The sequence below is a fragment of the Scyliorhinus torazame genome, chromosome 2 (genome assembly GCF_047496885.1).
Source record: "Scyliorhinus torazame isolate Kashiwa2021f chromosome 2, sScyTor2.1, whole genome shotgun sequence".
Taxonomy (NCBI): domain Eukaryota; kingdom Metazoa; phylum Chordata; class Chondrichthyes; order Carcharhiniformes; family Scyliorhinidae; genus Scyliorhinus; species Scyliorhinus torazame.
In genome coordinates, this window is record NC_092708.1 from 289,293,650 (window position 1) to 289,314,741 (window position 21,092).

The following is a 21,092-nucleotide window of genomic DNA, read 5'->3' on the forward strand; positions in this document are numbered from 1 at the left end:
GGCGACTCGTTCCAATATCCTCCTCAGCCTGCTGGGCGACCGGCTCTCCTTCCTCACCGGCTGGCTCCTGTTCCTCTGGGACAGGCTTTGCTGCCGCAGGGTCGTTCCCAAGCAGCTCCTGCTCGTGCAGCCTCAGTGCATCCCCAGGGTTGCGGCGACAAGACAGATGGCAACCGCTCCGCGTTGGATTTCCAAGTCCATTGTTTGCAGGGGTTTAAAGGCAGACATGTTAGCATGATGCGTACATCATGCCCAACCAGATCCAATGGGTGAAGCAGTGCCCCCCCTCCTCCCTCCTCTGCCATTCCCACACCCACTCCTGGTGGTTCGCCCTGGCACCCTACGCTCCGCACCGCACCCCTGGCCCCGTCGGTGGCCGGTACCTCGGGGGCCTCTGGCCCTGGCATCCGTCCCTGCTGGCAGAGGTACCGGTGGCTGGCCCTACCCATGGCAGCAGTACGTTCCACGGCCCCCACCTGGTGTCCTCCTGTAGGGGCTACTGTGGGTGTTGGCCTTGGGTGGGCCGCGTGATGCCCGCTGGCAGGGTGATACTCAGTTGTTGGGGGGAGAGGGCGTGGAGTGTGGGGGTGGGGGCACCCAAACGGATGTGTCACTCTGTACAACCACAGGCCACAGTAGGGTGCGCGGTAAGATAGAATCCTTGCTGGCCGCGGCAGTGGCGGTCCATGCCTGGACCGCCACAGAAAAGAGCTAACATTTCAAGTCCGATGACTCTTTGACTAAGTTTGACAAAGAGTCATCGGACTCGAAACGTTCGCTCTTTTCTCTCCCTACAGATGCTGCCAGACCTGCTGAGATTTTCCAGCATTTTCTCTTTCTTTCAGATTCCAGCATCCGCAGTAATTTGCTTTTACCCATAACCCAGTAACCCCACCTAACCTGTTTTGGACACAAAGGGCAATTTAGCATGGCCAAACCATCTAACCTGCACATCTTTGGACTGTGGGAGGAAACCGGAGCACCCGGAGGAAACCCACGGAACTATTCTAATCCCATTTTCTAGAACTTGGTCCTCAGCCTTGTATGGAATGGATGATTTATTATTTATTTCAAACTCAGCGATAATCTTCTGAGATTCTTAGTTGTAAGGAAAATATAGTTTAAAAGTTTCCATGAGCAAACAAACGACTATAAAGTCTAATTCTTAGTCTTTCTAGATTTAACTGACATTCAACAGTACCTTACAAACTCATGCTATCAGCTAGAAGGATAAGGGCAGAAGATACAGGGCAACAGCACATACGTTTCCCTTAAAGTCGTACACCATCCTGAAACTATATTGCTATTCTTCACTGCTGCTGGGTCAAACATCTGGAGCTTCCTTCCAAACAGCATTGTGGGCGTATTGACACCGATGGACTCCAGCAGTCCAGTAAGGCAGCTCACCACTATCTCCTCAAGAGCAAATGTGGATGGGCAATAAATGCTGGCCTAACTAGTGATGTTCACATCTCAGGGACAAGTAAAAAAGTAGATAAAAGCAGATTACTGCAGTCTCAACTACAATTAGGGATGGGCAACACATTCTGGCCATGTCTCATGAATGAATAAAAATAATTTGAAAGAATATCACTTTTGGATGGAATTTAAAACTTATGGAAATGTATGACAGCATGATCCAGAAGCACCTTCAAAAGAGGAAGGGAGAAATTAGGGGAAAACATTACAAAAATATTTAAGAGTAGCAACACTTAGATATGATTTAATAATGATATAACTCAAGGCTTCATTCTAACTTTAAGGAAGGTTTTAACTGGTAAATAGTTTACCCAGAGGCTATGTATGTATTAAAAAACACTTCACCAAGAGTAGGAAACTTTAGGTAGTCAATTCCATAGAGGGTTAGTAATCTGCAGTAGCTACTTTCCCTGAAAGGCAGACACAAAACATATTTTTGAAAGGTATTTTTGTAGCGTCTATGTTTACCTAAAATTAATCTCCGCTCGGATTTGGGCTGTATTTTTGACATTCCCAAGTAAACTTCAATTCCAATCTTATCACACTCCTGGCATCCACTTGGTAAGCTGCAGGTTATATATGAAAAAGAGCTTCTTGTTCTCCAACAAACTAGATATTCCAACAAATAAAACGTCTACTGAAAGTGCAAATACAGAAGTCACTTTCATTTAGCATACATCTCCTTTTGCCAATTTTAACTTGAACTTTTGTTTCTTTTTCACACAAAATAATACACTTTTTGCTGGCAGAAAGTTCTCTCTTCCTCATGCGCTTCAATTTTGAAGAATTGTATCCATAATTGCACAACCAGGATTCAAAGGTTTGCTCAAAGCACTTTGACAAACTCAACAGTCTTTATGGTAATGCAAAATACAAAGTTCCAAAGCAATGTAATAAATTAGACTAAAGAACGGAATTCTGAAAAATACGAATATAAAAATGCAGGATTGAGAAAGTGCTATCAACCCTCTCCCATAGCCGTATGTAACCCATATCATAAACTCTATAAGATCATAAGAAAGAGGAACAGGATGATGGACCATCAATAATAGACAAAGCGAGTTATAGAACTAAATTGTGGCTTTAATACCCTGAGATGTGTGCCTGCCTGCTGCTGATCCCTCACTGGGGGCAGGGCCCAGATCAGCCAACTATATACAAAGCCCGAGGGGCGGAGCCAACAGAAGCAACAACAGCAACAACAGTAAGTAACAATGGAACAAACAATAACAGTGAATATATATATACAGCAGTGAGTAACAGTGGAACGTGGTTCACCACATTCACCCGTTGTTAAAACAAAAACATCCAGCGGGGGTGAAGTGGACTCACAGATTGAGTTTGACAGGAGCTTTAACCTTCCGCTGTGAACGCCTCAGTCCTGGCTGTGGTGTGGGCACGGGTGTCGAGACCTTTGACTCCGGGAGCGTGTCGTCTTCTTCTTTATCCCGCTGAGCCGACGGAGAGGGAGACGATGTAGGGGCGGGGGTGGTGGTAATGGTCACGAGTGGTAGTGATGGTGGTAGACGGTGTAGGGGTGGGCGTGTTGGTGGTAGTCGCTGGAGAACCTGCGGGTGCCAAGTCCCTGAGGGAGACTGTGTTCTGCCGCCCTTCATAGTGTGCCACAAAGGCATACTGTGGGTTTGCATGGAGAAGCAGAACCCTCTCGACCAAGGCATCTGACATATGGCTCCTCGCATGCTTCCGGAGGAGGACAGGCCCTGGGACTGTCAGCCAGGACGGGAGCGAGACCCCTTAGGTGGACTTCCTAGGGAAGACAAACAAACATTTGTGAGGCGTCTCATTGGTGGCACCTCCAACGGAGGTGTGACCACCTCCAACGGTCGGGGAAAAGCCCCCTCCCCCAGAGGCTTCTGAAACATACTCGCCACAAACGCGCCAGCATCAGCCCCTCAGGGAGACCGACAATTCTTAAGTTCTGCCAGCGAGATTTATTCTCCAGGTCCTCTACCTTCTCCAACAGTCCTTTTTGCTGATCCTTCAGCATCCCCACCTCCAGCTCCACCACCGTTTGGTGCTCCTACTGGTCCGCCAGCGCTTTCTCCAGTTTCTGAATCGTCCGATCCTGGGCATCCAGCCTGCACTCCATCCGATCGATCGATTCCTTTATCGGATCAAGACAGCCCCGTTTCTGCCTAGCAAAGCCCTCTTGAATGATCTGCGTCAACTCCTCCGTTGATGGTTGGGCCGTCGCAGCAGGGGTCCGAACATCAGCCATATTGTCTTCTGCCGCAACCTCCACCCAGCTCTTGCTTGTCTTCTTTCTTCCTTTTCGATCCCTTAGGGTTCTTCGTTCCATACACCAATGTGTGGAACCAGTGCCAGATTGACTTCGCTTTCAAAGCCAGCGCTCAAAAATGCAAAAACATCAGGGGGGAAGGTCTAAACGTCCGGCCAGAGCAGGAGCCAAAAATGTGCGACTCACTCCCTCATAGCCGGCACCGGACTCCGTTCGTTCTTTGTTCTCTTTGTGTGTAGAATTGGATATGGAGAACAGAGTTTGGGTTCTGCTGACGCTTGGAGACGTTTTTGGATAAGTAGCATGCGAAGAGTGCACGGAAATATTTGGGTCTGCAGATTGTCATGTAAGAGTACCTTTAAGACATGGATGTTTAAGCAATGTACCTTTAAGAAAACAGTGATGTTAGAGAGTGGGTGGAGCTGAGATCAGGTCAGCCATTTTGCAGTTTAGTTTTGCAGTTTTGAAAAAGAGTTGGTATGTGTCTGTGTGTTTCCAGAGAGCTGCAGTTGTGCAGTTTGAAAAGAGCTTGGGAGTGTCTGTGTTTGCAGTGAGCTGGATCTCTGCCATGAAAGACTATCTCAGGATCATTAGGGTGATATAAACTCATAATAGTAAAGCCTTTAACCTGATGTGATTCTGTTTAAAGGCGTTAAGTCTCTTGGAAGTTTGAAGGAATATTTTGAGGAATATTTACTGTTGCAATATTTTCTAAGTTATCTTTGAAGTAAGGGGTGTTAAGAAATCCAATGTTTATTTAAGATGTTAATTTGAGTTCATGGAATAAATAGTGTTTTGTGTTTAAAAACCCACATGTCCATAATTGTAATCCCACACCAAGGGAACAAGCGTGCGCCAGGAAAAGCAACAAATGCATTAAAGGGAGAGGTTAGTTGAACTCCATGATACATTTTGGGGTTCTGAAAACGCTTCGCCCATAACAATTCGGGGCTCGTCCGGGATAAAAGTCTATCTATTGGATTGGCTTTTGTGAACTTAAAGACAGTGAAGGATAGTTGCTTTTCCGGTGTGGTATTTTAGTTTAAGTGGGGCGAGTGTTGTGAACAATGGCTCTTTCAGAGGCTCAGAAGTTTTTGGGGGTGGAGAATGTCACACGTAGTACTTTACAGACAGAAACGAAAAGCAGACTGTTAGATTTGGCAAGAACATTGCAGTTAACATTACCTGACAAAATGCGAAAAGATGGGCTAATTATGGTGGTGGTTAAGCATTTAAAGTTGCCTGAGATAGAGTTTGAATCATTGGAAATGGCAAAAATTCAGTTGCAAATTAAACAAATGGAACATGAGAAAAAATTAAAGCGGCTTGAATACAAGAGTGAGAGAGAGGAAAAAGAAAGTGAGAGAGAGGAAAAAGAAAGAGAAAGAGAGAGAGAGGAAAGAGAAAGAGAGAGAGAGGAAAAAGAAAAGTAGAGAGAAGAAAGGAGAAAAGAGAGAATAGACCTAGCAGAATAAAAAGAAAAAGAAAGGGAGATACAGATCAGGGAAAAAGATAAAGAGAGGGAGTTTGAACTTCAGAAAATGGCCATGAAACATGACAATCAGTTAAAATTGGCAGACGTAAAGGGAAACGTACAGTTGGATAATAGTGATGAGGATAGTGAGAAAGAGCGTCATAATCGAAGGCTTGGTGGGAGTCTATTTAAATATATCCAAGCATTGTCAAGGTTTGATGAGAAGGAAGAGGCCTTTTTCATTTCATTTGAGAAGGTAGCTAAACAAATAAAATGGCCACAGGACATGTGGGTGTTACTGATTCAAACAAAGCTAGTAGGTAGAGCTAGTGAAGCGTTTGCATCACTACCGGAGGAGGTATCTGGAACGTATGAGGAGATGAAGAAATCCATCTTAAGTGCATATGAGCCAGTGCCTGAAGCTTACAGACATAGGTTTAGTAATTTACGGAAAGAATTTGGTCAAACATACATGGAGTTTGAAAGGCTCAAACAGAGTAATTTTGATAGGTGGATAAGGGCTTTGAAAATAGACCAAACGTATGACGCTCTCAGAGAAATTATACTTTTGGAGGAGTTTAAAAATTCAATTCCTGATGTAGTGAGAACTCATGTGGAAGAACAGAGTGTTAAAACTGCGAGATTAACAGCGGAAATGGCAGATGATTATGAATTAGTTCATAAATCAAGATTGGTTTCCGACATCAGTTTCAGCCGGTGAGGGATAGAAACTGGGGACATGAGAAATACTCAAGTGGTAAAGGTAAAGGCGATCTGATGGGAGACAATAAAGAGAGTGTACCTCAGATTAAAAAAGAAATCTAGGAGGGTGGAAAAGAAATGAAAAGTTTCAGAAGTTTTCACTGTAATAAATGAGGCCATGTAAAGTCACAGTGTTGGTGGTTGAAGAAAAGCACTGGGAAGGCTGATGTGGTAAAACAGGATAAGACAGTGGGGTTTGTTAGGTGGTGCAAAGTCACAGGTTAAGACAAGAGGAGAAATCAAAGAGTGAAGATGAAGTTGAAGTGCAATTATCAGAAACGATTTTTGATCAGATGGTTGAAAAAGAACAAGAACAGGTGGAGGATGAGGCGGATATTTTTAGTTCAGGAAAATTGACAGAGTTACAACAGAAAGATGTAGAAATAAAACAGATATATCAGAAAGCATATACTGAAGAGAAATCTGAGAGTATACCAGAGTGTTATTACCGTAAAAATGATGTCTTGATGAGAAAATGGAGACCTGTACATATGCAGGCGGATGAAAAGTGGGCAGAAGTTCATCAAGTAGTATTGCGGATAGGGTATAGAAAGGAGGTGTTGCGAGTTGCACACGAGGTACCAGTGGGAGGTCATTTGGGAATAAGGAAAACTCAAGCTAAAATCCAGAAACATTTTTATTGGCCTGGACTACATAAAGATGTAGTTAAATTTTGCCAATCATGTCACACATGTCAAATGATAGGGAAACCTCAAGCAGTGATAAAACCAGCGCCCTTAAAACACGTTCCAGCATGAGGAACCTTTACAAGGGTCCTAATCGAGTGTGTAGGACCGCTTCCCAAAACAAAAAGTGGGAATCAATATCTTTTGACTGTAATGGATGTGTCTACTAGGTTTCCGGAGGCCATTCCAGTACGTAATATTACAGCTAAAAGGATTGTGGAGGAGTTACTTAAATTCTTTACTAGATATGGACTACCCACAGAAATTCAATCGGATCAAGGAATGAATTTTACTTCAAAGTTATTCAAAGAAGTTATGGATAGCTTAGGAATAAAACAATTTAAATCAACTGCGTACCATCCAGAATCGCAGGGAGCGTTAGAAAGGTGGCATCAGACATGACAGACAATGTTGAGGGCGTATTGTCAAGATTATCCAGAGGATTGGGATAAAGGAACCCCTAGGATTAGGACTGCACCTAATCAGTCTACCAAATTTAGTCCTTTTGAACTAATTTTTGGTCATGAGGTAAGAGGACCACTTAAATTGATTAAGGAAAAATTGGTGGGTGAGAAATCGGAAATTACACTATTGGATTACGTATCAAATTTTAGGGATCGATTAAATAGAGCAGGTGAATTGGCTAGACAACATTTTAAAGTTGCACAAAATGTGATGAAACGGGTAGCGGACAAGAAATCCAAAGTTCGTAGTTTTGCCAGTGGGGATAAAGTTTTAGTGTTGTTACCAGTGGTAGGGGAGCCTTTAAAAGCTCGGTTTTGTGGACCGTATCAGATTGAATGGAAATTAAGTGAGGAGAATTATGTGGTTAAAAACACCAGGTAGAAGGAAGACTCACCGAGTGTGTCACGTGAATATGCTTAAAAGGTACTTTGAAAGGGAAGGAGAGAAAAAGGAGGTTTTAATGATTCTAACTCAAAGTGAATTTGACATACCTCAAATTAAATTGGAAAATGAGGATGTTCTTAAAAATTGGGATGAATTGTTAAGTTTCCTTCCAGAGGAAAAACGAACTGACCTGAAAGAGTTATTGATATCACATGGGCAAGTTTGTAGAGATAAATTGGGAAATACTAAAATGGCTATACATGGTGTACTTGTGGGAAATGCTGTTCCTATCAAACAACATCCATATAGACTTAATCATTTAAAATTGGCACAGGTTAACAAAGAGATTGAGAGTATGGTTAAAAAATGGCATAATTGAGGTGGGTTGCAGCCAATGGAGCTCACCCATAGTGATGGTACCTAAACCAGACGGTACCCAACGGTTGTGTGTAGACTATTGAAAGGTGAATTCAGTTACAAGAACGGACTCTTATCCTATTCCATGTTTGAGGGATTGCATTGAGAAACTGGGACAATCTGCTTTTATTTTCAACTTCCGGACATGGAAAGAACATTTAAAACATCGTATGGCGTTCTTCGATTGACTTCAGGAGGCGGGTTTGGTGATGAACCTAGCCAAAAGTGAATTTGGAGAAGCCGGAATCACTTTCCTTGTGGCATTTCCGTTACCTTCAAGACGAAGGGAAATAATGAAATCTCTTAGCATGAATGAATTTGATCGACACTTTGTGCAAAAGATTTGTGGCGTGATTACTCCACTGATGGAATTGCTGAAGAAACGTTAAAAAATTCAATGGATAGCGGATTTTCAACAGACATTTGACTGCCTGAAAGCTGTGATCACCAATGTTCCTGTATTGGAGAATTGCAAGGGACTCTGTGGTCCTAAAGTATTTGATTCTAAAGAGAATTGCCGAGGAGTAGAGGAATGGATGGATCATGCAGAGACTTTCTTGTTCAAAGAGACTGTCAATCGAGAAGAATTTCGGTTGGAGGAAGCAGAACAAAAGAAAATGGACTATATTATTATACCTGGTTGAGTGTGTTGTTTTCTTTAAATGAAAATGTATATTTACTGTGTACATTTCTTAGTGGATGGTGCAAAAGTGAAAAATGAAACCATCTTGAAGTTGATGGTTTTTTTTTTCTTGGGGGGAGGTGTCATGTGAGGGTACCATTAAGACACGGATGTTTAAACAATGTACCTTTAAGAAAATAGTGATGTCAGAGAGTGGGTGGAGCTGAGGTCAGGTCAGCCATTTTGCAGTTTAGTTTTGCAGGTTGAAAAGAGCTTGGGAGTGTCTGTGTTTGCAGTGAGTTGGATCTGTGTCATGAAAGACTATCTCTGGATCATTAGGGTGATTTAAACTCATAATAGTAAAGCCTTTAACCTGATGTGATTCTGTTTAAAGGTGTTAAGTCTCTTGGAAGTTTGAAGGAACATTTTGAGGAATTATTTACTGTTGCAATATTTTCTGAGTTATCTTTGAAGTAAGGGGCGTTAAGAGGTCTAATGTTTATTTAAGATGTTAAGTTGAGTTCATGGAATAAACAGTGTTTTGTGTTTAAAAACCCACCTGTCCATAATTGTAATCCCACACCTCGGGAAAAGCCGTGTGCTAGGAAAAGCAACAAATACATTAAAGGGAGAGGTTGGTTGAACTCAATGATACATTTTGGGGTTCTGAAAACGCCTCGCCCATAACGAGATGATAAAGCACGGATGTGGGATTTTGCTTTTGGAGATATTGACTAATGGTTACATGGTAATTTACCTGGTTCATAGAATTTACAGTGCAGAAGGAGACCATTCAGCCCATCAAGTCTACACCAGCCATTGAAAGAGCACCCTACACTTTCGGTGGCGGCTATGAAGGAGTAAGTTGCACATTTGGTGGCTCCCGGTCTGGTCGGTCTTTTGGACCTTTCCCCCAGACTTTTTCCAGGTTTTAAACGGTGAATTCGAAGGCTGAGGCAATTGGGCCGTTTCCATGTATCGGTGTATGGAGAAAAGAACCAGAAGTGCACGAAAAGGCAGAATTAAAAGTTAGCCAAGAGCTGGGCTGAAGCTGCAGCAGGAGCCAGCATGGCCGAGGACCGGACCCCTGGGGTGGCGGCGCAGCGACCAACGGAGCAGTTGATGCAGGTCATCCAGGTTTTGCCAAACAGAAGCGGGAATGTTTGAACCCGATTAAAGATTCGATAGATCGGCTGGAGCACAGATTGGACGCCCAGGATCGGGCGATCCAGAAGGCTGAGAAGGCGCTGGCTGAGCAGGAGCAGCATCAAACAGCGGCGGAGCTGGAGGTGGGGATGCTTCGGGACCAGCAGAAAAGGCTTCTGGAGAAGGTGGAGGACCTTGAGAATAGGTCCCGCCGGCAGAACTTAAGAATTGTTGGGCTCCCGGAGGGGGTTGAGGGAGCGGACGCTGGGCATACGTAGCGGGTACGTTCGAAAAACTGCTGGGGGAGGGGGCATTCCCCTGATCGTTGGAGGTGGACAGGGCGCATAGAGCTCTTGCGAGGAAGCCGCGAGCGGGGGACCCTCCGAGGGCAATGGTGGTGAGATTCCATCGGTTCCTGGACAAGAAATGCATTCTTCGGTGGGCCAAACAAACATGGAGCTGTAAGTGGGACAACAGTATCCAGCAGGTGTACCAGGACCTGAGTGTGGCGATGGCGAGGCTGAGAGCAGGCTTTAACCAAGTCAAGTCTATCTTCTTCAAGAAGCAGGTGAAGTTCGGACTGCTGTATCCGGCTCGTCTTTGGGTCACACATAAGGACCAGCATCATTATTTTGAGTCGCCCGAAGATGCGCTGGACTTTGCTAAAAGGACTGGTGGGGGTCTGAGGACACTCAAACTTTGAGGCAACTTGTTGGCCTATATTGGATTGGGCCCTTTTTTCTGTTTTAAATTGGTTTGTCTCCTCTTACTGTTTCGTTTCTGTTTTTGGAGTTCTGTTTAAGGGGGGGGGAAAGTTTATTTTCCGTTTTCAGGCTCTTTTTTCGGTGGATGTTGGCAATGTCCCCCTTTTTTTATTGATGTGCACTTTTGTAGGATGGAGATGTGTCTGTTTGAGTTTCGGTGGGTGCTGCTTTTTTGTTTTTTCTTGCTGCTGGGTGTTTGTCTCGGGATTGTTAGAGGAGAGAATTTGTTTGCACGAGCGGGGGGGAGGGGAGTGAGGGAACAATAGGTGGGAGACATTTTGGCGCCGGGGGCCACCAAGCTAGCTGGGTGAGTTAGCTCACGGAAGTAGAGTGGGGGAGGTGCATATGCTTAGTTTACTAGATGCGTTAGGTTTTAGAGTAGTGTTGCGGGGGTGGGAGGGGGAGGTGGGGGGGGGGTGTCTGCTGACGAGGGAGGGACTTTGGTGGAGGAACAGTGAGGAGGTCGGGGGTGGGGGCCGCCATGGGGCGGGCTGGAGGAGGTGCGGTGCAGGGGCTAGAGGCGGGCCCAAGAAAAGGGATGGCTGATTCTTTGCCCCCCAACTAGGCTGATGACCTGGAATGTTCGAGGGTTAAATGGGCAGGTTAAGAGGGCACGTGTGTTTGCGCACCAGAGGGGACTGAAGGCGGATGAGGAAATGTTGCAGGAGACGCACCTTAGATTAGTGGAACAGGTCAGAATGAGGAAAGGCTGGGTCAGTCAGGTTTTCCACTCGGGGCTGGATACAAAGACTAGAGGGGTTGCGATCTTGATTAATAAGCGCGTGATATTTGAGGTGGGCAGAATAGTTTCGGATGTGGGGGGTCGATATATCATGGTTAGTGGTAAGCTGCAGGGGAGGAAGGTAGTGCTGGTTAATGTATATGCGGCAAATTGGGATGACGTGGAATTTATTAAGTGGGTGCTAGGGAAGATACCGGACCTGGTCTCGCACAAGTTGACCATGGAGGGGACTTTAATACAGTTATTGATCCCGGCCTGGATCGGTCATGCTCGAAAACGGGCAGGGTGCCAGCAATGGCAAAGGAACGGAAAAGGTTCATGGAGCAGATGGGGGGGGGGGGGGTGGATCCATGGAGATTTAGGCAGCCGAGGGCGAAGGAGTTTTCTTTTTACTCCCACGTACATAAGGTGTACTCTCGGATCGACTTCTTTGTCTTGGATAGGGCCCTACTGGCAGGGGTGGTGGACATGAGGTATTCGGCGATTACTATCTCGGACCATGCTCCGCACTTGGTTGACCTGCAGGTTAGTATGGATAGCAAGCAGCGCTCGCAATGGAGGTTGGATGTAGGGCTATTGGCGGACGAAGCGGCGTGTGAGAGGCTGAGGAATTGCATGCTGAACTACCTGCGGATAAATGATATGGGGGAGGTCTCAGCAGCGGTGGTCTGGGAAGCGCTGAAGGCAGCGGTGAGAGGGGAGCTGATTTCGATCTGGGATCACAGGGCCAGGACGGATAGGGCAGAGACGGACCGATTGGTAAAAGTCGACAGGAGGTACACGGAGACACCGGAGGTAGGGCTATTATTGGAATGTCGGCGGCTACAGGCGGAATTTGGCTTGTTAACCACAGGGAGGGCAGTGGAACAGCTCAGAAAGGCGAGGGGGGCGATATACGAGCATGGTGAGAAGGCCAGCAGGTTGCTTGCACAGCAGCTCAGAAAGAGGGAGGCAGGTAGAGAAATAGGGAAAGTTATTGACGGGGATGGGAACTTAGTTGGGGACTCGGCAGGGGTGAGTAAGGCGTTCGGGGATTTCTACAGCAGGCTGTACAGGTCGGAACCCCCTGCGGGGCCGGAGGGGATAAGGTACTTCCTGGAGGGGCTGACATTCCCGAAGGTGGACGGGCAGCTGACAGAAGGGCTGGGGGCCCCAATCGGGTTGGACGAGGTAGTGGAGGGCTTGAAGGCCATTCAATCGGATAAGGGACCGGGACCGGATGGGTACCCAGTTATGGTGGTATGCATAGGTTGTATTACGGTACCCTGTGATGCCGAGAGGCTATTGGTGGATAGACGCCAGGTCCCGATTGGATCAGCCGCCTACTGGCTCCACCCAGTAAGGTGGAGTATAAGAGCCCGGATTCTCCCAGCAGCTGCATTCTGTAACTGTGCTGCGTAATAAAGCCATCGATTGACTCCTTCTCATCTTGTCTCGGGAGTGATTGATTGTGTTACAATTTATTCCGCACACTTTAAAGGACATGGAGCTCCGAATCATTCCGGAGTGTCTGCGAATCAGCCCCCACGCGGCAAACTCAGCGGCCACTTTTAAACACTGGTTAGCGTGTTTTGAAGGATACCTCCGAACGGCCACCTGCGTACCTACAGAAGACCAGAAAATGCAGGTCCTGCATTCCAGGGTGAGCCTGGAAATCTACACTCTCATAGAAGACGCGGACGATTTCCAGGCGGCGCTCGCCATGCAGAGAGGAATCTACGTTCGGCCCGTCAACCAGGTCTACGCGCGCCACCAGCTCGCGACGAGACGGCAAATCCCCGGGGAATTGCTGGACGAATTCTACAGTGCGCTGTTAATACTGGGGAGAAATTGCAACTGCCCACCTGTTTCGGCGAATGAACATACGGAGCTACTGATTCGGGATGCTTTTGTGGCAGGTATGCTTTCGTCCCAAATTCACTAGCAATTGCTGGAAAGAAACTCACTCGGCCTCAAGGAGGCACGGGCCCTCACTGCCTCGCTCGATGTCGCATCGCAGAACGCCCGTGCCTACGACCCCGACCGCGCGACAGCCCCTTGGGCACCGTGGACCCCTGCCGCGACCGAACCCCCGGCGTCCCCTGACCCCCGCTGGTCCCGCTGCTACTTTTGCGGGCAAGCGAAACATCCCCGACTGCGCTGCCCGGCCCGCTCAGCCCCCTGTAAAGGATGCAGCAGAAAGGGGCACTTTGTAGCAGTGTGCCAGGCCCTGGTGGTCGCCGCAATTTCCGGGGGAGAACCAGGACCTCAACCCCCCCAACAAACCATGTGCGGCCAACGGCCGCACCTTGGGTCCCGGACTCCATGCGGGAGGGATGGGCGCTGCCATTTGGTGCTCCTCCGGCCACGTGCGATCAATGGGCGGCGCCATCTTGTCCACCCCCGACCGTGTGCGACCCGTAGACGCCACCATCTTGGCTGACGGCTAAGGACCCCGGAATGGACGGCCCCACGGGACCTGAGGAAAACGCCCCGATGCAGCAACAGCGACTGGCTTCGGTGACCCTGGACCAGTCGCGGCCCCGAACGCTCCAAACGGCAACAACGACGGTACCCATAAGCGGGTACGAGACGCCATGCCTGATCGACTCTGGGAGCACGGAGAGTTTTATACATCCCGATATGGTAAGACGCTGTTCCCTTCCGATCCACCCGAGTAATCAAAAGATTTTCCTGGCAGCAGGATTCCATTCTGTAGAGATCAAAGGGTTCTGCATCGCGAACCTCACGGTGCAGGGGAGGGAGTTCAAGAACTATCGGCTTTACATCCTCCCCCACCTCTGCGCTGCCACACTCCTGGGGTTGGATTTTCAGTGCAACCTGCAGAGTTTAACCTTTCAATTCGGCGGCCCTATACCCCCACTCACTATCTGCGGCCTCGCGACCCTCAAGGTCGACCCGCCTTCCCTGTTTGCGAACCTCACCCCGGATTGCAAACCCGCCGCTACTAGGAGCAGGCGGTACAGCGCCCAGGACCAAACCTTTATCCGGTCAGAAGTCCAGCGGCTGCTGAGGGAAGGCACAATAGTCCCTGGAGAGCCCAGGTGGTAGTTGTAAAGACCGGGGAGAAACAGAGGATGGTCATAGACTATCGTCAAACCATCAACAGGTACACGCAGCTGGATGCGTACCCTCTCCCCCACATATCCCGACATGGTCAATCGGATTGCACAGTACAAGGTCTTTTCCACCGTGGACCTTAAGTCCGCCTATCACCGGCTCCCCATCCGCCCGAGCGACTGCAAATACACTGCTTTTGAAGCAGATGGGCGGCTCTACCACTTTTTAAGGGTTCCATTCGGCGTCACTAATGGAGTCTCGGTCTTCCAACGGGAGATGGACCGAATGGTTGACCGGTACGGTGTGCGGGCCATGTTTCCGTACCTCGATAGCGTCACCATCTGCGGCCACGATCAGCAGGACCACAACGCCAACCTCCGCAAATTCCTCCAGACCGCAAACGCCCTGAATCTCACATACAACAGGGAGAAATGCGTGTTTAGCACCAACTGTCTAGCCATCCTCGGCGACGTAGCGCGAAATGGAGTGATAGGCCCAGACCCTGAACGCATGCGCCCCCTCATGGAGTTCCCCCTCCCTCACTGCTCCAAGGCCCTGAAACACTGCCTGGGCTTTTTCTCTTATTACACCCAGTGGGTCCCCAACTACGCGGACAAGGTCCGTCCGCTAATTCAGTCCACTGTCTTTCCGCTGTCGACAGAGGCCCGCCAGGCCTTCAGCCGCATCAAAGCGGATATCGCAAAGGCCACGGTGCACCTGATCGACGAGTCCCTCCCCTTCCAAGTCGAGAGCGACGCATCCGATGTAGCTCTGGCGGCCACCCTCAACCAAGCGGGCAGACCCGTGGCCTTTTTCTCACGCATCCTCCACGCCTCAGAAATCCGCCACTCCTCAGTGGAAAAGGAGGCCCAGGCCATAGTGGAAGCTGTGCGACATTGGAGGCATTACCTGGCCAGCAGGAGATTCACTCTCCTCACTGACCAATGGTCGGTTGCCTTCATGTTCGATAATGCACAGCGGGACAAGATCAAGAATGACAAGATCTCGCGGTGGAGGATCGAACTCTCCAGCTATAACTATGAGATCTTGTATCGTCCCGGAAAGCTGAACGAGCCTTCCGATGCCCTGTCCCGCGGCACATGTGCCAACGCACAAGTGGACCGCCTCCGAGCCCTCCACGAGGACCTCTGCCACCCGGGGGGTCACTCGGTTCTATCACTTCGTGAAGACCCGCAAGCTGCCCTACTCCATCGAGGAGGTCAGGACAGCCACCAGGAATTGCCAAATCTGCGCAGAGTGCAAACCGCACTTCTATAGGCACTTCTATAGGCCTAATAAAGGCTTCCCGTCCCTTTGCGCGCCTCAGTCTGGACTTCAAAGGCCCCCTCCCCTCCACCGACCGCAACACGTACTTCCTGAACGTGGTTGACGAGTACTCCCGTTTCCCATTCGCCATCCCCTGCCCCGACATGACCACGGCCACGGCCATTAAAGCCCTCTGCACCATCTTTACACTGTTCGGTTTCCCCGCCTACACACATAGTGATAGGGGGTCCTCCTTGATGAGCGACGAACTGCGTCAATTCCTGCACAGCAAAGGCATTGCCTTGAGCAGGACGACCAGTTACAACCCCCGGGGTAATGGACAGGTAGAGAGGGAGACCGTCCAGCTGGCCCTACGGTACAGAAATCTCCCAATCTCCCGCTGGCAGGAAGTCCTCCCGGAGGCCCTCCACTCCATCCGGTCGCTGCTTTGTACCACAACAAATCAAACACCTCACAAATGCCTCCTTATCTTCCCTAGGAAGTCCACCTCCAGAACGTCACTCCAGACCTGGCAGACAGTCCCGGGGCCCATCCTGCTCCAAAAACATGTGTGGGCGCACAAATCGGACCCGTTGGTCGAGAGGGTTCATCTCCTCCACGCGAACCCTCAATACGCCTACGTGGCATACCCCGACGGCCGACAGGACACGGTCTCCCTGCGGGACCTGGCACCCGCCGGAGCTCCACACCCCCCCCAACACCAGTGACCCTCTCTGGAGTCACACACACCCCCCCAACACCAATCACCCCCTCCCTCCCACTGGCGCACCCCACAGCCGCCCCCTTCCCGGGTGGATCGGTCCTTCCCCGGCCCCAAATAGGGGTAGTGAAGCAGGAAGAGACGTCGCTACGCTTCCAGAGACGACGGTGCCCGAGCCAGCGCCTGCATCACCACCGGGGCTGAGACGATCAGGGAGGACGACCAGGGCACCCATTCGACTCATCGAATCTTTATAATAAAGCAAGAAACGCCTCTGTAAATAATTCAGTTGACCAGTAAAAGCGGCATTGTAAATAGTGCTAGTAGTTTGATATCGGAGCATAGCCGCTATGTTAGTGGCATCCCAGGTACCGACTCTGTATACCCCTACCACCATACGGCCCACTACCCTCGCCGGGTTCTTTTTTAACAAGGGGTGAATGTTGTGGTATGCATTAGGGGTATTACGGTACCCTGTGATGCCGAGGCGCTATTGGTGGATAGATGCCAGGTCCCGATTGGATCAGCCGCCTATTGGCTAGACCCAGTAAGGCGGAGTATAAGAGCCCGGGTTCTCCCAGCAGCCGCATTCTGTAATTGTGCGGCTGGGGAACAAGTCTACGTAATAAAGCCATCAATTGACTCCTCCTCATCTCGTCTCGTGAGTGATTGATTGTGCTACATCAGTTGAGATCTATAAAAGGTTCTCTGGGATATTGGGACCGGTGCTGTTGAAGGTGTTTAATGAGGCTAGGGAAAGAGGGGTTCTGCCCCAGACGATGTCACAGGCCACAATTTCGCTCATCCTGAAATGGGGCAAGGACCCTGAGCTATGTGGGTCTGACAGGCCGTTTTCCCTGTTGAAAGTAGACGCCAAACTGTTGGCCAAAATTTTGTCTTCCAGGATTGAGGACTGTGCACCGGACGTTATTGCGGAGGATCAGACAGGGTTCGTTAAGGGCAGGCAGCTGGTGGCCAATGTAAGAAGGCTGTTAAACGTGACCATGATGCCCTCGGAAAGCAGGGAGGTGGAGGTAATGGTAGCGATGGATGCGGAGAAAGCTTTTGACCGGGTTGAGTGGGATTATTTATGGGAGGTGCTAGAGCGGTTCGGATTTGGGAGGGGCTTTATTGACTGGGTCAGGTTGCTGTACCAGGCTCCTGTGGCAAGTGTAGGGACGAACAGGACGACTTCGGACTATTTTTGACTGCACCGGGGGACGAGACAGGGATGTCCCCTCTCTCCACGGCTGTTTGCGATGGCTATAGAGCCGTTGGCAATTGCTCTGAGGGCCTTAAGGGGCTGGTCCGGGGGTGTGGGGGGGGGGGAAGCATAGAGTCTCTTTGTATGCGGGCGACCTGCTTTCGTGCGTTTCAGATCCAATGGAGGGGATGGAAGAAATTATGGGAATTTTAGGGGAATTCGGCCGGTTTTCGGGGTATTAGCTTAATGTGGTGTTGCTAACTTTTGGTTGGCTCTTAAATGTTGCTCGTTGTGTCTTTACTTAATTTGCTCTGTTTCTATAACCTTTGCTCTAGAGTCGCCAGGTATCTTTATGATACCGTCATGAGGTTCAAGTTCAAGTAATGATCAATAACTTAATACACCAGTTAGTAAGTTTCAAATCAGAACACGTTTATTATACACAGTCAATCACTACTCATGCATAAAACTCTACTTACTAGACTATCTCTATCACTAAAAGGCCTTTACTTAGCTTTGGAACTGGCCCACCAGGTCAGGGGAACAAATGGCCTTTTGTTCGATTCTGAGTCTGCAGGATTCAAAGCTGGTATAGACTGGTAGCTAGGAGCGCCTATCTCGTAGCGAGCGTTGACTGGAGCCTTACTTGGTTGATGCAGCGGCTAGGCAGGTCACTGTCAAGGGTTGTTTCGAGCTGCTGAGTGACCCTGCCAAGAAGGACGAATTGAACTTGGGGGCTTTACTTTATAGTCCCCAGGGGCTTCGCGCTGTTCGGGGCGGACCCCGTATCTGGTTCCAAGTGATTGAACTACGTTCCGATCACTTGGATCGATTTCTCCAATACTGGAGCTGTTCCCAGATCGCTGGGTGGTTCCTAAATGTCCATTGGCCTTCCTTTGTCTTGGCTCCTGCTGGTGCAGAGGAGTCTGGCTTGGCCTTATTTACCTTAAATGTTTCCAGTTCTTCCCGGGGATCGCTCATTAAAATGCAGATGGTTGCTAGTTTCAGTGCTGTCTGGGTTTCTGCAAGTTCTAATACACAGGAAACTTTGCACCTGCTTGTTTCTCCTGCGTTGGCTGAATTTCCCTGCATCCTTTGCAGATCTCCATTTTAAGTCCGGAAGTGGTCAACCCAGGTGACTACACACCCTCCTTGTGATCCCTAACGCGAAGCGTGAAGGATCACATAACTGCGTCATCTTCACTCCCTGTCCCAGCGAGCACACTTCCATGGCCTCTACACTGACCATAACTATGTAAGAAAATGTTTAACTGACGCTAAGTGGCGCTTTGTCACAACAGGGACATGCACTACAACATATTAAAAAACGATATTAGAAGTATCTAACTATCTTCCATAAACTATCCTCACTCAAACAATCAAAAATAATCTACAACACTTTAAATGTACAAATAGCAGCAACACAAGTTTCTCTGGCTTGGCAGTCAAGCACAGAGGTTTACATTTCTTTATTGAACAAAACACACATAAAGAAAAGTGGATGCACTTTAATTCACTCGAGGGGTTGAGGGGTTTGATGAAGTCCGAAAATAGGGGACCTAAACGTGTATACCAGGGTGCGAGAGCGGGAGGCTCTCCTTCGCCACTTTCTGAGTCTACGTGTCTGCACGACACTGCAGAGTATCGCCAGTACCAAGAGCGATTCTACTATGTACAATAGTGAATACCAGGTTAGAAACTTGTCACACCAGGTCAGGGTGTCGGTAACTATCTCGGGGTTAACTATTTCAGGGTGTAGTGTATGGTAGGGGTGGGAATCATTCACGGCCTGTGTGGTAGGGGTCAGGGGGGTAGCATCCGCGCGAAACTGGAGGGATCCTGCTAAGATCATAGAATCATAGAAGTTTACAGCATGGAAACAGGCCCTTCGGCCCAACCAGTCCATGCCGCCCAGTTTTTACCATTAAGCTAGTCCCAGTTGCCCGCACTTGGCCCATAACCCTCTATACCCATCTTACCCATGTAACCATCTAAATGCTTTTTGAAAGACACAATTGTACCCGCCTCTACTACTACCTCTGGCAGCCCATTCCAGACACTCACTACCCTCTGAGTGAAGAAATTGCCCCTCTGGGCCCTTCTGAATCTCTCCCCTCTCACCTTAAACCTATGCCCTCTAGTTTTAGACTCCCCTACCTTTGGGAAAAGATGTTGACTATCTACCTTATCTATGCCCCTCATTATTTTATAGACCTCTATAAGATCACCCCTAAGCCTCCTACGCTCCAGGGAAAAAAGTCCCAGTCTATCCAGCCTCTCCTAATAACTCAAACCATCAAGTCCCGGCAACATCCTAGTAAATCTTTTCTGCACTCTTTCTAGTTTAATAATATCCTTTCTATAATAGGGTGACCAGAACTGCACACAGTATTCCAAGTGTGGCCGTACCAATGTCTTGTACAACTTCAACAAGACGTCCCAACTCCTATATTCAATGTTCTGACCAATGAAACCAAGCATGCCGAATGCCTTCTTCACCACCCTGTCCACCTGCGACTCCACCTTCAAGGAGCTATGAACCTGTACTCCTAGATCTCTTTGTTCTATAACTCTCCCCAACGCCATACCATTAACTGAGTAGGTCCTGGCCTGATTCGATCTGCCAAAATGCATCACCTCACATTTATCTAAATTAAACTCCATCTGCCATTCGTCGGCCCACTGGCCTAATTGATCAAGATCCCGTTGCAATCCTAGATAACCTTCTTCACTATCCACTGTGCCACCAATCTTGGTGTCATCTGCAAACTTACTAACCATGCCTCCTAAATTCTCATCCAAATCATTAATATAAATCACAAATAACAGTGGACCCAGCACCGATCCCTGAGGCACACCACTGGTCACAGGCCTCCAGTTTGAAAAACAACCCTCTACAACCACCCTCTGCCTTCTGTCGTCCAGCCAATTTTGAATCCAATTGGCAACCTCACCCTGGATCCCGTGAGCTTTAACCTTCTGCAACAACCTACCATGCGGTACCTTGTCAAAGGCTTTGCTAAAGTCCATGTAGACAACGTCTACTGCACTGCCCTCATCTACCTTCTTGGTCACTCCCTCAAAAAACTCAATCAAATTTGTGAGACATGATTTTCCACGCACAAAGCCATGCTGACTGCCCCGAATCAGTCCTTGCCTCTCTAAATGCTTGTAGATCCTGTCTCTCAGAATACCTTCTAGCAACTTACCTACTACAGACGTTAGGCTCACCGGTCTGTAGTTCCCAGGCTTTTCCCTGCTGCCCTTCTTAAACAAGGGCACAACATTCGCCACTCTCCAATCTTCAGGCACCTCACCTGTGGCTGCCGATGATTCAAATATCTCGGTTAGGGGACCCGCAATTTCCTCCCTAGCCTCCCACAACATCCTGGGATACATTTCATCAGGTCCCGGGGATTTATCTACCTTGATGCGCTTTAAGACTTCCAGCACCTCCTCGTCTGTAATATGCACACTTCTCAAGACATCACTATTTATTTCCCTTAGTTTCCTAACATCCATGCCTTTCTCCACCGTGAATACCGATGAGAAATATTCATTCAGGATCTCACCCAACTCTTGTGGCTCTGCACATAGATGCCCTTGTTGATCCTTAAGAGGCCCTACTCTGTCCCTAGTT